Below are 15,462 nucleotides of genomic sequence, written 5' to 3' on the forward strand. Positions count from 1 at the left end.
TCCATGCTGCTCACAGCTCGATCTGTCTGTCTCTGCCACACCAATCACCTCACTGGCAGTTGAAAAATGAAATGTCCCTGCTAAATTAGAAAATGACTCCAACTAATATTAAGACTGGTCTTATTCCTTGGAGAGTCAAACACTGAAGTTAGTTTCTTATATTTTTCAGATCACCTAACCTGATCTCTAATTATGTTTCTATAAATAGAAAAAATAGAAAAAAAAGAAAAAAAAAACAAAATTAGTTTTATGCTGCCAGCCTGCATTGTTTCTCGATTTTATGGTAAGGAGTGCAGAATACAAAGAACAAGGTTCCCAGGAATGAAAGGAACCGGTGCTTTAGTCATGTGAATCATAGCATCCTGAGGTTGGAGAGGACCTCAGAGGTCAGTGGTAGAACCTTTTCCTGATGCAAAAATCCCCTCTTCATCAGCCCCGTCAGCCTTGACCTGATGTATCAGTGAAGGGGCCCTCGCACTGCTGTGACCTTTCTAGGAGGCTTTGGTGGTGGTGGAGTTCTTCTTCATGTGGAGTGACTTCGGCTTTCCTGTGTCTCACTAATTCTGTCCTGCTGAGGTGTGTGGAATGTGTGGAATCCTCCTTATACAGAATGTATATCTTTTTATTGGAGAGCAAATATCTTGGCCTTCATGCAGTATAAAGTATAAAGTTATATCTTCTCTCTGAGTATCAGTCTCGCATTTATAAAATGGCCTGATTCGAGTGCCTGCCTCCTAGGGCAATTGTATAGCCTGAGTTTTGTGATGAACTTAAAGGTCATAATGCAGCGCTCTGAATTCAGAGACTCCGCATCTCATAGTAAATTCACCATCTCCCTGCTGAGTGACCTTGGGAAAGCTGCTTCATCCCTTGGTGCATCTGCTTCCTCGTGCACAAAGTACCCACCTCATGAGGTGGCTGTGAGGTTCAACATAAACTGCTTAGAGCCATGCCTGGCACATAGTAAGTATGCAATAAATATTTAACATTTATTAATAACCAGCGGGCTAATTAGATTAATTATAAATCAGCTAATTATTAATGATAATTAATATAGTACTATTATTTATAGAATACCTGGTTCTTATATATTCAAGGAGACATTCAGCACATATGATAGCTTCTTGTGATTTATAATTGCACTTAGCAAAATTCTGGGTTAGTTAGTAGTTACTCCATCATTACTAACTGATTTTCCCTAACTAACTAATTGAACTAATTATCGTAATTTTCTGTTGTGTCTTTGTTGGCAGTTTTGCCAGAATTCTCCTTAGCAAAGATTTGTAGGCATCCTTGAAATGCAAAAACAAAAGGAAGTGGTTGACTTGGTATTACTGAGTGGAATACAAGGACGTGGCTTGCTTTCTAGCACTCCTGAAAAGCAGCAGTGCGGTCAAAGAACCTGCCTCTCCGGTTACCATCTTGAACACTGATGGACCTCAGGATCTCGGTCCATGTATAAGCCAGTGGAGTAATACACAGGAACATTTGTTTTCAGTACTGTATTCCCCTTCCTTTTTCATCATCAATTTGAGTAAGACCTGGATTTTTTGGGTCTAATTTATGTGATCAAGATAATTCTACCTGTTTTCTCATGAGACTTTTCTGAAAAGCTTTGCCATCTTTTGTCTTTGCACACAATAAAGTTTCAGAGCTATCTCGTGTTTCAGGGAAGGCTATAATAAAGAGATGTTATTGAACAAGGAAACTAAAACAGTTCACTGATTCCCACCATGTGCTTGCATTTTCTTAATGAGCATCAGACTTCTCACCCCCAAATTGATTTGCCTCACGGGGTGTCTGTGGATCTCTGCAGGGAGACGCCTCTGCTTCTGCATCTCTGATCCACTGAGGCCCCTCTGTTCCCTCCCACTACCTAGAGACGTCAGAAAATGGAAGTTTTGTCTTTCAAGTCCTTTGCATTTCAGGTGCCTGATGATTCTTTACAACTTAAAATTTGACTTGATCACCAGCTGGACGACTCTGTTTTATATCCAATGTGAAGATAGAAGGATTTGTACAGTCTCAATATACTGCAACTAGAGAAGGCTTTTGCTGGACTAGTCTATATTTTTCCTGAAGGATAATTATTCAGTTAGAGTAGTGACTACTAGGGTCTTCTTTCCATATTCGGACCAGAAGGGCCATCCATCCATGGCTTCGCATAACCAGATTAACAGGTGGGTAGAATCCAATTTAATATACGTGTTCATAAAAAACTCACCAGAAGTTGGGCCTCTGAGGGAGGACCCAAAAATCTCTTGTTCCAGATCAGACCTGGAAGGACAACTCTGCTCTGATGTTTCACACGCACTTCAAGCTCAACATGTACAAAACAAAACTCATAAAATTTCTGCCTAGAAATCTAATTTCTCCTTAAGTGTTTACATTTCAGCAAGTAGCATCATCATTCTCCCCTTTGCTGAAGCCAGAACCTGAGAGTCATTCTTGCCTTCTACCTCTTCCTCACTGCAATGCCTAAATCCTGTTGATTCTACTGTCTAAATAGTCATCGCATCTGTCTACTTTTCTTCGTTTCTACTACGTCTACCAGCATCTCAAACGTGAATCATTGCAACAGCTTTTGTGGCAGGTAGAATCTAAGATGGCTCCCTTTGATCCCGGTGTCCTGGTGTTCATGACCCTGTGTAATATCTTCCCCTTGAGAGTGGGTTTGGGTGTAGTGACTTGTTTCTAGTGAGAGGAATATGGCAAAAGTGATGGGACGCCACTTCTGAGACTAGATTATCAAAGACTGCGACCTCAGCTTTGCTTGCCTGCTCTCTCTCTCTGGCTCGTCGCTCTTGCTGGCTGTGATGAGGCATACGGCTATGTTGTGAGTCTCCCTGTGGGCTTCTGATCAGCAGACAGTGAGATATCGAGGCCCTCAGTCTAACAGCTGCAAACCACCATGACTGAACTTAGAAGAAAGTCCTTTTCCAGCTGAGCCTTGAGATGACTGCAATCCTGGATGGCATTTTGATTGCAGCTTTGGAAGCAACTGTGAACCTAAATATCCAGTTAAGTTGTACCCAGATTCTTGATTCACAGCAATTGCGAGATAATAAGTGTTGTTTTAAACCCCTAAGTTTTGGAATAATTTGTTAAATAGCAGTAGATAACTAAATACAGCATCCTAACGGGACTTCCCATACCCACTGTTGCTAAACTACACTGTAGCCAAATTTGCACATTTACTAACATGTAAATCTGATTTCCTATTGACTCATGATAAAGCCCAAAGTTCCAAACACTTGGTCAAAGATCTTTTTGACTGACTGAAGCTCTCCAGCCTCATCTCCCACGTTTCTCTCTCTGGACTCTGGACTCTGACAGTCAGTCTTTTCCAGTTTCTCCTGGCGCCATGTTCACCCTCCCCTGCAGGCCTTTGCACTTGCCGTGTCTCCTGCTGGGAGCTTCCTTTCTCCTCACCCTTTACCTGGCTGCCTTGTTGGCATCTTTTTTGCCTCAGCTTAGTATTCCCTCCTCAAGGAGATCTTTCTTTCCTGACCCCGCCCTATGGACAAGGCTGAGAGCTGCTCTTTTTACTCCCACAGCACGCTGTGATTTCTCTACCACCACACTGAGTACTCTAGTATGAAGGTTTTTATGTGCCTCTTAACTCTTACCCAGCTTGAGCAAGGAGCAAAGCAGACATAGGCCTGGAACATCGCAGGAGCTCATTGTACAGGAGAAGGGGAAGTTTCCTTTCTTCCCAAGGGGTAATTTGGCTGTTCAAATATTTTATGGGCGTCTCAAACTCAGCTTGTGAAATGTTGAAAGCTGTTTGGGGGTAATGGCAGGGAGCAGCAGTCTCAGTCCGTTCTGCCACCAGCGAGAAGGAATTCCATTTTTACAATGTTCCAGGCCCAGTGCGGCAGGGAGTGCCAAGTGACACTGTTCCCACCAGAAAAGCAGTTCCACAAATGCTTCGCTTTGCTCAGGGCTTTTGGTTTCACAAGAAGTGGGTCTTCATTATGGCTGTGTGGAGGACTTGGAGTATGTGAAACAGTATCAGTTCTGAAGATAATCTTCCAGTAGAACTCTACCAGAAAGCTATGGTGGCCAGCACTTACAGACCAGGAAGAATAATTTCCACAGTGTATGACACGTAATGGGGATCACTATGGGCAGTTCAATCTGGGGTTTTATATGGAGTGTTGATAATTTATATACCGACAAGAACAGCTGATAATTAGCGTACAAGCCAATCCAAAATCCTGTGTGTTGAGGCTTAGCCAGGAGATTGCTTATGTGGAAGGCAGCTCACCCTGTGTCGTGCCCTGATTATTTTCCAAATCCAAATGTCCCTTGTGCAGATGCGTTGGAGCTGCCACTTGACCCTGTCTCCATCATAAAAGAGCTTGTGAAACACACTGAAGGGATGGACCAGTGCTGTTGTGTTAGAGATACGTTGCATGGGCAGGAACGCAGTGATGAGGAAGGCCTGCCCCTACTGATCAGGTTCTGAAGGAAAGCTGGCCTCTCACATGGTCTACACTTCCTGGTAATCAGAGAACATGTGGTGTGTTGATCACGTCTGACTTTTTGGGTAAAATGGAGAGGTGTGGGCCTTGTGCCTAGAAAATAAAGCTGGTCTCAATACAGTGTAACACAATTTCCTCTTAACACAGACAACTTGCATTTGAATATGCAGATTTAATCTTAATAATAATAATAATAACAACAATTTTTGCAGTTTTTATTCCCTTCATCCATTAGTTCATTCATTTTTTTCAATATTTATTGGATATTTACTAAATACTGAAATAGCACATGGCAGTTAAGTGTATGTAGCAATCAGCATAGGCTGAGTGATGCTGCAGTACCAAATGGCCGCTACATGTTCCGTTCATTGTAAATTCATGCCCATCATGGGTTGGCTGTGGCTCATCCAGGTTATCTGCGTTCCAGGACCAAGGCAGAAGGAGCAGCCTTTATCTGATACATGCTGGCTTCATGAGCTGTGATGGACAACATGATGGCCCTCAAATCTCTGTTCAGAAGCACTCACTCGCACATCATTGGTCAAAGTAAGTCACAACGCCCCCTGGTGTCAGTGGAGTGAGATTACAGTCCTTCTGGAATCCCCTCTCCCTGGTAGTAGAAGCAGGAATATTTTGAACAAATGATACAATTTACATCAGTGTAACCACCAGGAGACTCTGGATAAAGAGTTCCCAGTGACAGGATGATTGGTTTTGATGAATGGTTTGGCTCGTTTCACAGCAGGGAGACTTCACAGAATGTGAAGAACTTAAATGGATCTGGCAAAGTTCAGTTTTATTAAGATCATCGCCCTGATATTTTTCTGCCAAAGCAGTAGTTTTTCTCTTGCTTTGACCCCTCGCAGCACTGATTTCCAAGGTTCTCCCAGACTGGGTTTGTAGAAGCACAAATGTTTCAAGTTCCTTGCGCACAGCAACCTTTGGGAAGCTGGAAACTTTCGAAAGAAAAGTTTTTCCTGGAATTTGCGAGTCAAATGCTGAGTTTGCCACTCTACTGGCATTATATCTTTTGACTTCATTTATGCAAACGTTTCATGCTTGCAAGGGGTTCGCTCCTAAAGGAAGTAAAGTCTTGAATTCTTACACTGCCAAATTTAATTAAAGTTGCTCATTGCTGATATCCAGCTTAAAACTGGCAAACTTTATTAGTCATTCTATAGAAAAAGTGATGACAGCACACTTTTTTTATAGCACGAATGGGATTTTTTTAAAACTTTATGCAAAACAAAGTAGCCAGTATAATTAGACAGTAATTTGTAACTTCCAACGTAAACATTTTAGGAGCAGTAGTATCAAAAGTGAGTGCTAATTAGAGAGCTGTTAGAGAATATGCGTAAGTGGTAACAGATTGACAAGCTATACCAAACAGCAGGCTATTTATAACTCCATGCTGTTTTTAAATTCTATTTTGTTTAATAGTCTTTGGACAACTCATAAGAGGGGAGAGTTTCACAACTTGATTTGCGGTTTAATTTCTGTAAATACAGCTAAACCTTGCAGATGTGACTGCAGAGCAGCTAGCCGTGATAATTAAAAAGTATTAGTAATTGGATGCCTTTCTGACTAAGTTGTTTGAGATTCTAGTATCTTTTGTGTTCCATCTCCCCAAAGAAAGGATACATAGAAGCATTACTTAATTATGTCTGTAACAATAAAGCGCACTTTGATCAGCAACCTTTCAGGAGCATTTGCCTTGTAGTCATTTATTCAAACAACAAAGAGTCAAGAAATATTTATGAGAAAGGGTAGGGGATTGAGGCACAGACACTCACTTGGGCTGCTGTTGACCCTGTGGACACTTGACCTCTAGTTTCATTAGCAAGGAAATTGTTTAAACATTGACAAGAGGCTGAGATGTGATTTCCTGTCAAGTTTATGCCTTCTTCTGGATTTCTTAGCAAGTAATAAGAAAGAAATTTAGTTCTTGATGGGAAAGGAGACATATCACAATGTGTAAGACTTAGTCTCTTCTCCCACGGTCATGTTCCATGAAAGTAAGTGTCAGAATTAAAGAGATGTGAACGGGAAGGGAGAATGTCTTGTATGACTATTGCTTTTTTAAAAAAATAGTTAAAATTCACATAACCATTTTAACCAATCACCACTTTAATGATTTTTAAGTATAAAGTTCAATGCTTTTTAAAACACTCACAATGTTGTGATACCATCCCAACTATCTAATTCTACAATATTTTCATCACTCCAATAAGAAACCACAGACCCATTAAGCAGTCCTTCCTCATTTCTCTCTCCCTCGTGCCCTGGCGAACACTGCTCTTCATTCTGTTTCTGTGAATTTGCCCATTCTAGGTCTTTCAAATATATGGAATCATAAATATGTGGCTTTTTATATCTGGCTTCTTTCACCTAGTATAATGTTTTCAAGGTTCATTCATGATGTAATATGCATCAAAATTTAATTCCATGTTATGGCTGAATAATATTCCATTGTATAAGTATACCACATTTTGTTTATCCATTCATCAATCAGTGGACATTTGGGTTGCTTCCACTTCTTCCTTATAATATGAATAATGTTAACATGAACTTGGTGTACAAGTTATTGTGTAAACATACGCTTTCAGTTCTCTTGGGTATATATCTAAGAGTGAAATTGTTGAGCCCAGTGGTAACTCTAAATTCAACTTTGTGAGAAATTGACAAACCGTTTCCCACAGTAGCTGCACCATTCTACATTCCCCTTATCAGTGTATGAGGATTCTTGTTTCTCCACATTCGCACCAACAATTATTATTTTCTGCTTTTTTTTTGGATTAGAGTTATCCTGCTGGATGTGAAGTAGTAGCTCATTGTGGTTTTGATTTGCAATTCCTTAACGACTAACGACGTTAAATTAGGTATCTTTTCAGGTGTTTATCGGCCGTTTGTATATCTTTTTTACAGAAATGTATATTTAAGTTCATTGTCCATTTAATTTATTTATTATTTAAAAAAATTATTTTATTGAGGTCATATTCTCTTATGACATTGTGTATATTTCAGGTGTACATTATTGTATTTCAGTTTCTGCATAGATTGCCCTGTTGCATCACCGAGAGTCCAGTTTTTATCCATCACCATGTATATTTGTCCCTTTACCCCTTTTCACCCTCCCTCTACTCCCTTGTCCTCTGGTAACTGCTATTCTGTTCTCCTTATCTATGTGTTCGCTTGTTGATCTTCCACATATGAATGAAATCATACAGTATTTGTCTTTCTCTGGCTGACATTTTACTTAGCATAATACCCTCAAGGTTCATCCATGTTGTTGCGAATGAGATGATGTTGTCCCTTTTTATGGCTGCATAGGATTCCATCATATATATATACACCACATCTTCTTTATCCATGCATCCATTGATGGGCGCTTGAGTTGCTTCCACATCTTGGCTATTGTGAATAATGCTGCAGTGAACATAGTGGTGCATATATCTTTTTGGATTATTGATTTCATGTTCTTTGGATAAATACCCCCAGTAGTGAGTAGCTGAATCATTTGTATTTTTGAGAAAATTCCATACTGTTTTCCATAGCACCTGCACCAGTTTACATTCCCACCAGCATTGTACAAGGGTTGCCTTTTCTCCATGTCATCTCCAGCACTTGTCTTTTCTTGTCTTGTTAATTATAGCCATTCTGATGGGTGTGAGATATCTCATTGTAGTTTTGATTTGCATTTCCCTAGCAATTAGTGATGTTGAACATCTTTTCATGTGCCTGTTGGCCCTCTGTATATGTTCTTTGGAAAAATGTCTGCTCATATCCTCTGCCCATTTTTTTTGATCAGGTTGTTCACCGTTTTGTTGTTGAGTTGCACGGGTTCTTTATATATTTTGGAAATCAACCCCCTTTGTCAGATATATGATTTGCAAATATATTCTCAGAGTTGGTGGATTGTTTTCTCATTTTGTTGATGGTTTTCTTTGCCTTGCAGAAGCTTTTTAGTCTGATGTAGTCTCATTTATTTATTTTTCCTCTTGGTTCCCTTGCCTGAGTAGATATGGTATTCAGAAAGTTGCTGTTAAAACTAATGTCAGAGAGTGCATTGCCTATATTTTCATCTAGAAGTTTTATGGTTTCAGGTCTTACATTCAAGTCTTTAATCCATTTTGAGTTAATTTTTGTGTATGGTGTAAGATAACAGCCTACTTTCATTTTTTTGCATGTGGCTCTCCAGTTTTCCCAACACGATTTATTGAAGAGACTTTCCTTTCTCCATTGTATGTTCTTTGTCTCCCTTGTGGAAGACTACCTGTCCACAGATGTGTGGAATTATTTCTGGACTCTTGATTATGTTCCATTGATCTGTGTGTCTGTTTTTGTGCCAGTACCATACTGTTTTGATGACTATAACTTTGTAGGATATTTTGAATTCAAGGAGTGTGATACCTCCACATTTGTTCATTTTTCCTCAGGATTGTTTTGTATATTCAGAGTCTTTTGTTGTTCCATGTATATTTCAGGATTCTTTGTTCTATTTCTGTGTAGAATGTCATTGGGATTCTGATTGGGATTGCATCGAATCTGTAGATTGCTTTAGATAATATGAGCATTTTAACTACGTTTATTCTAATCCAGGAGCATGGAATGTCTTTCAATTTCTTTATGTCTTCTTCAATTTCTTTCAATAACGTCTTATAGTTTTCAGTGTATAGGTCTTTCACCTCCTTGGTTAAATTTATTCCTAGGTATTTCATTTTTTTTTTTGTTACAGTTGTAAATGGGATTGTATTCTTGATTTCTCTTTCTGCTAGTTTGTTGTTAGCGTATAGAAATGCAACTGATTTTTGTATGTTTATTTTGTACTCTTCAAATGTACTGTATTCATTGATTATTTCTAACAGATTTTTGTGGATTCTTTAGGGTTTTCTATGTATAGAATCATGTCATCTGCAAATAGTGACAGTTTTACTTCTTCCTTTCCAATTTGAATCCCTTTTATTGCTTTTTCTTGCCTAATTGCTCTGGCTAAAACTTCCAGCACCATATTGATTAAAAGTGGTGAGAGTGGCAATCCTTGTCCTGTTCCTATTCTCAGAGGAACAACTTTCCACTTTTTCACCATTGAGTATGATATTCGCTGTGGGTTTGTCATATATGACCTTTAATATGTTGAGGTACTTTCCTACTATACCCATTTTATTCAGAGTTTTTAATCATAAATGGATATTAATCTTGTCAAATCCTTTCTCTGCATCTGTTGAAATGATCATGTGATTTTTATTCTTCATTTTGTTAATGAATTTTGTTAATAATGAATTTTGTTAATTAATCATTGATTGACTTGTGGATGTTGAACCATCCTTGCATCCCTGGAATAAATTCCACTTGATTGTAGTGTATAATCATTTTAATGTATAGTTTTATCTGATTTGCTAATGTTTTGTTGAGGATTTCTGCATCATTGTTCATCAGTGGTATCAGCCTGTAATTTTCCTTTTTTGTGTTGTTCTTGTCTGGTTTGGTACCAGGGTAATGTTGACCTCATAAAAGGAGTTAGGAAGCATTCTGTCCGCTTCTCTATTTTGGAATAGTTTAAGAAGGATAGGTATTAAATCTTTGAATGTTAGAATTTACTGGGGAGGCCATCTGGTCCTGAACTTTTGTTTTTTGGGAGGTTTTTGATTACTGTTTCAATCTTGTTATTTGTGCTTGATCTATTCAGGTTCTCTATTTATTCTTGATTAATTTTTGGGAGGTTGTATGATTCTAAGAATTTATCCATTTCTTCTAGACTATCCAATTGCTTGGTGGATAGCTTTTCAAAGTATTCTTTTATAATCTTTTTTATTTCTGTGGTGTCCATTGTAATTTCTCTTACTTTGTTTTTCATTCTATTTATTTGAATTTTCTCTTTTTTTCTTAGTGAATCTTGCCAAGAGTTTGTCATTTTTATTATCTTCTCAAAGAATCAGCTCTTAGTTTCATTGATCTTTCTATTGTGTTTCAATCTCTATTTCATTTATCTCTGCTCTGATTTTTATTGTTCCCTTTCTTCTACTGACATTTGGCTTTGTTTGCTCTTCTTTTTCTAGTTATTTAGGTATAGTGTAAGATTGTTTGTTTGAAATTGTTCTTGTTTTTTGAGGTAGTTCTGTATTGCTGTAAATTTCCCTCTTAGTACTGCTTTGGATGCATCCCATAAGTTTTGGTATTTTGTATTTCCATTTTCATTTGTCTCTAGGTATTTTTTGATTTCTTCATTGATCCAATAGTTGTTCAGAAGCATGTTAGTTAGTCTCCACATATTTATGACTTTCCCAGTTTTTTTCTTGTAGTTGATTTCTAGTTTCATACCATCATGGATGGAAAAGATGGTTGATGTGATTTCAATCTTCTTAAATTTTTTTAGTTGTGCTTTGTTTTCCAACACATGGTCTATCTTTAAGAATGTTGACTGAGCACTTGAGAAGAATGTATATTCTACTGCTTTTGGATGGAAAGTTCTATATATATCTACTAAGTCTATCTGCTCTAGTGCTTCATTTAGGGCCACTCTTTCCTTGTTGACTTTCTATCTGGATGATCTATTCATTGATGTAAGTGGGGTGTTAAGGTGCCCTACTATTATTGTGTTGCTGTCAATTTCTCCCTTTAAGACTGTTAATGGTTGGTTCATATACTTTCCTGCTCCTGTGTTAGGTGCATATATATTAATGTTATGTCTTCTTAGTGGAATGTCCCTTTTGTCATTATCTAATACCCATCTTTGTATCTAGTTATCTTTCTGATCTTGAAGTCTGTTTTGTCTGAAACAGGTATCACTACATCCACTTCCTTTTGGATGCCATTTTCTTGGAGTATCATCCTCCATCCCTTCACTCTGAGCCTACATTTGTCTTTAGAGCTGACATGTGTTTCCTGGAGGCAGAATATTGTTGGGTCTTGTTTTTTAATCCATCCAGCCACCCTGTGTCTTTTGATTGATTAATTTAATCCATTTACATTTAGAGTGATTCTTGATATGTGAGGGTTTAATACTGCTATTTTATCTTTTGTTTTCCGGTTGATCTATGTTTCCATTGTTTTCCTTTCCTGGTGTTTCTGTCTGTCATTTCAGTTAGGTGGCTTTGTGTGATTGTTTTCTCAGTTTCCTCTTTATTTATGATAGGTGACTCTGCTCTGATTTTTTGTTTCGTGGTTACCATGGAGTTTGTATAAAAGATCTCATAGATGAGATAGTCCTTTTTCTGATAGCCTCTTATCTCCATCAGCCTAAGCAGCTTTCATCTCTTTCCTCTTCACCTTCTATGTGTTTGTTGTCACAAATCATTCTTTTTCGTGTTGTGAGTTTGTGGCAAAGTTGAAGTGGTTATATTTATTTTTGACACTTTGTTTCCCTTTGTCATTTAGAACCTATAACCTTTGTTGTTTACTAAGCTATTCTGATATAGAGCAGTAATTTTCTGATTTTGCCTGTCCATTTATCTCTTTGCTCAAAGTTTTGTAAACTTTTGTTTTCTTGCTTTAGGTAGGAGGGCTCCTTTCAACACTTCTTGTAAGGCAGGCCTAGTGGTAGTGAACTCCCTCAGCTTTGGTTTCTCTGGGAAAGGTTTTATTTCTCCATCATTTCTGAAGGACAGTTTCACTGGATTGCTGTCAATTTTTCTGGATAGAGTTTTCTTGGCTGGATAGAGTTTCCAATTCCTGGATAGAGTATTCTTGGCTGATAGTTTTTGTCCTTCAGTATTTTGAATATGTCACTCCACTCTCTCCTAGCCTTTATGGTTTCTGCTGAGAAGTCTACCGAAAGCCTTATGGAGTTTCCTTTGTAGATTCTTTTCTTCCATCTTGCTACCCTTAATATTTTTTCTTTGTCCTTGACTTTTGACAGTTTTGATATTACATGCCTTGGAGAAGGTCTTTTTGCGTTGAGGTAATTAGGAGTTCTATTAGCTTCTTATACTGCTATGTCTAGTTTCTTCTCCAGGTTTTGGAAGTTCTCAGCTCTTATTTCTTTGAACAAGCTCTCTGCTCTTTGCTCCCTCTCTTCTCTTTGTGGAATACCTATAATCCTTGTATTACTTTTCTTAATTGAGTTGGATATTTTTTGAAGAATTTCTTAAATTTTTTACGTCTTAGTTCTCTCTCCTCCCCCACTTGAATCATTTCTAGGTTTCTTTCTATCTCTGAGCTCACTAATTCTCTCCTCTGTGTGGTCTGCTCTATTTTTAATACTTTCTACATTATTTTTAATCTCATTAATTGTGTTCCTCATCTCCAGAAATTGTTTGTTTTTTTTTCTTTTAGAGTTTCAGTCTCTTTGGTGACATACTCCTTCTGTTCATTAATTTTATTCCTGAGCTCATTGAACTATCTTTCTGGATTTTCTTGTAACTTATTGAGTTCCTTCATGACAGCTATTTTGAATTTGCTGTCAGATTGTAATCTTCTGTGACTTCATGTTTGATTTCTAGAGAGTTGTCATTCTCCTTCTGTTCTGCTGTGTTACTGTAGTTCCTCATGGTGCTTGATGAATTGATCCTCTGCTGGCACCTTTGTGGTAGTAAACATCTTTCTTATTTGGGTAAGGCTTGGTTACATTTGTTCTGAGCTTCTTCTGGTTGTACCTGAGAGCCTGCACTTCCCACCCTCCATTGCCTCTACTAGAGGTATTGTCAGTACCCTCCTTGTGCTACTTGTGACTCTGACGTTGTTGGTGTCTTGCTGCTTCTGATGTTGCTGCAATCTCAGGTGATGCCACCGGGGTCACCAGGCATTGAGCACTTCTGCTTCCAGGGTCACCTGGGTTTCATGTTCCTCTGCTGGCTCTCTGTGGGCTCTCTGCTGGCTTGGGTGCTGCTGCCCTGTGCACTGCCTGTGCTTCTGATCCTGGGTTGTCCGTGGGTGCTGTTTGTACTACTTCTAGGGGTGCTGGGTTCATGGGTGTTGCTGTTGCTGCTGGGATCCCAGGGATCCAGGGACTTGTTTGCAGCCCCTGCTGCTGGTGGAGCTGGTGTCAGGGATCCCAGCACTGGGGGCTGGGTCACTGGTTCTTCTGTGGTTCCTGAAGCCTCTGACACAGGTTCCACTTGCCACTGCTACAGTGTATTAGGGACTAAGCAGGTAGACATTTTGGTTACTGCTTTCTGTGCTGCCTCTGGTCTCTGGTGCTAGCTGTTCTGTTTTGAGAAGTCAGGTCAGGGGGCCCTGCTTCACCTGGGAAAATCTGAGTTTTGTATATATTCCTTAGTATTGGAAGACCTGGCCGCTCCTATGGGAGGCTGAGGGGACATGTTTTCTGGATCCACTGGAAGATGGGCAAGAGCAAGCCATGCCCACTTTCTCTGCCCCCACCACAGCTGTTCATAGTTGCATGGGCTGAATCTACTGAGATGTGGGCAGAGAGCAAGCTGCATCCATTTTCTCCACCCCTGCCACAACTGTTTGCAGGTGTGGGGTCAGGATCTGCTAGGAGATGGGCAGGGAGAAAGCCTTGCCTGCTTTTTTTCTCTTTGTTTTCTGCCCCCACTGTGGCCACTTGCAGGCATGTTCGCCAGTATAAGTCTCTTCACCCTGGATCTCTGCTGTTGGAGGACAGGGAGGGGAGCTCCTCCTCTAGTTCTACTGCCTCCTGCAGGTCCAGTCCATTTACTTTCAGATGTATAGAAGTGTGGATCTCTTAGGTGTCCTGTTGTGCTATGTAGGGAACCTTCTGTTGGTCAATGGATGTCTGATTGGTTGTAACTTAGAGGAGAGAAACAAAGGGAACAACTCACTCTTCTGTGATGCTGACATCACTCTCATTGCCCATTGAAAAAGTAAGGTTGTTTTCCTCTTTGTTGTTGAATTGTAAGAGTTCTTTGTCTACTTTGGATATTAATAACTTGTCAAATAAATGATTTGTAAATATTTTATTCAATTCTGTAGGTACTTTTTTCTCTATCTCGATGTTGTCCTTTGATGAACCAAAGTTTTAAATTTTGATGAAGTCTAATTTATCTATTTTTCTTTTGTTGCTTTTACTTTTGGTATCATATCTAAGAATCCATTGACCAATCCAAAGTCATGAAGATTTACTGCAATGTTTTATTCTAAGTTTTATAGCTTTAGCTCCTACATTTAGGTCTTTGATCTGTTTTGAGGTAATTTTTGCGTGTGGTATGTGGTAGGGGTACGACTTCATTCTTTTGCATGTGGATATCCTGTTGTACCAGCACTATTTGTTGAATAGACTATTCTTTCCCCATTGAATGGCTTTGGCAGTCTTTTGAAAATCACTTGGCCGGGGATATAAGGGTTTGTTTCTGGACTGCCAATTCTATCCTATTGACCCATATGTCTATCCTTAGGCCAGTACCACACTTTTTGATTACAGTAGCTTTGTAGTCAGTTCTGAAATTGGGAATGTGAGTCCTCCAACTTTGTTCTTCCTTTTCTAACATTATTTTGGCTATTCAGGATCACTGGCGATTCCATATGAATTTTAGGATGAGCTTGTCCGTTTTTGCAACAAGGTAGCTGAAATTTTGATACAGATGTCGTTGAATCTGTAGACGACCTTGGGTAATATTGCCATCCTAATATTAATTCTTCCAATCCATGGATTTCCTTTGTTTAAGATTCATCCTAATTCATTCACTGATGTCTTGTATTTTTCATTGTACAAGTTTTGCACCTCCTTGGTCAAATTTATTGCTAGTTTTTACTCTTTCAGATGCTATTGTAAATAGAATTGTTTTTTAATTCCAATTTTGGATTATTCATTGCTAGTGTATGGAAATGCAACTGAATTTTGTATATTGACTTTGTATTTTGCCACTTTTCTGTATTGTTATGGATTGACAAACTTGTTTATTAACTTTAATATTTTTTTGTGTGGTTTCTTTAGGATTTTCTATATATAAGATCATGTAATCTGTGGATAGAGAGAGTTTACTTCATTCTTTCCAATTTGGATACCTTTCCTTTCTTTTTCTTTCCTGCTTGCCTTGGCTAGAACTTCCAGTACAAT

At 38.8% G+C, this 15,462-nt stretch overlaps 1 long non-coding RNA gene across 2 annotated transcripts in view; it reads left to right on the forward strand.

Annotated features, from left to right (window-relative positions):
- The window catches only part of LOC139041600 (uncharacterized), a 47,213-nt gene that overhangs the window by 29,046 nt on the left and 2,705 nt on the right, over positions 1 to 15,462 (forward strand). Inside the window, exons 1-2 of one of the 2 annotated variants that reach the window (XR_011497056.1) lie at positions 4,335 to 4,507; positions 4,915 to 5,033. This is a non-coding gene — a long non-coding RNA (uncharacterized lncRNA). Of the gene's footprint in view, positions 1 to 4,334; positions 4,508 to 4,914; positions 5,034 to 15,462 lie in introns of those variants that run through there. The other variant, XR_011497057.1, reaches the window with a different exon arrangement.

This window comes from Equus asinus, chromosome 22, assembly GCF_041296235.1.
Source record: "Equus asinus isolate D_3611 breed Donkey chromosome 22, EquAss-T2T_v2, whole genome shotgun sequence".
In the NCBI taxonomy this organism is placed as follows: domain Eukaryota; kingdom Metazoa; phylum Chordata; class Mammalia; order Perissodactyla; family Equidae; genus Equus; species Equus asinus.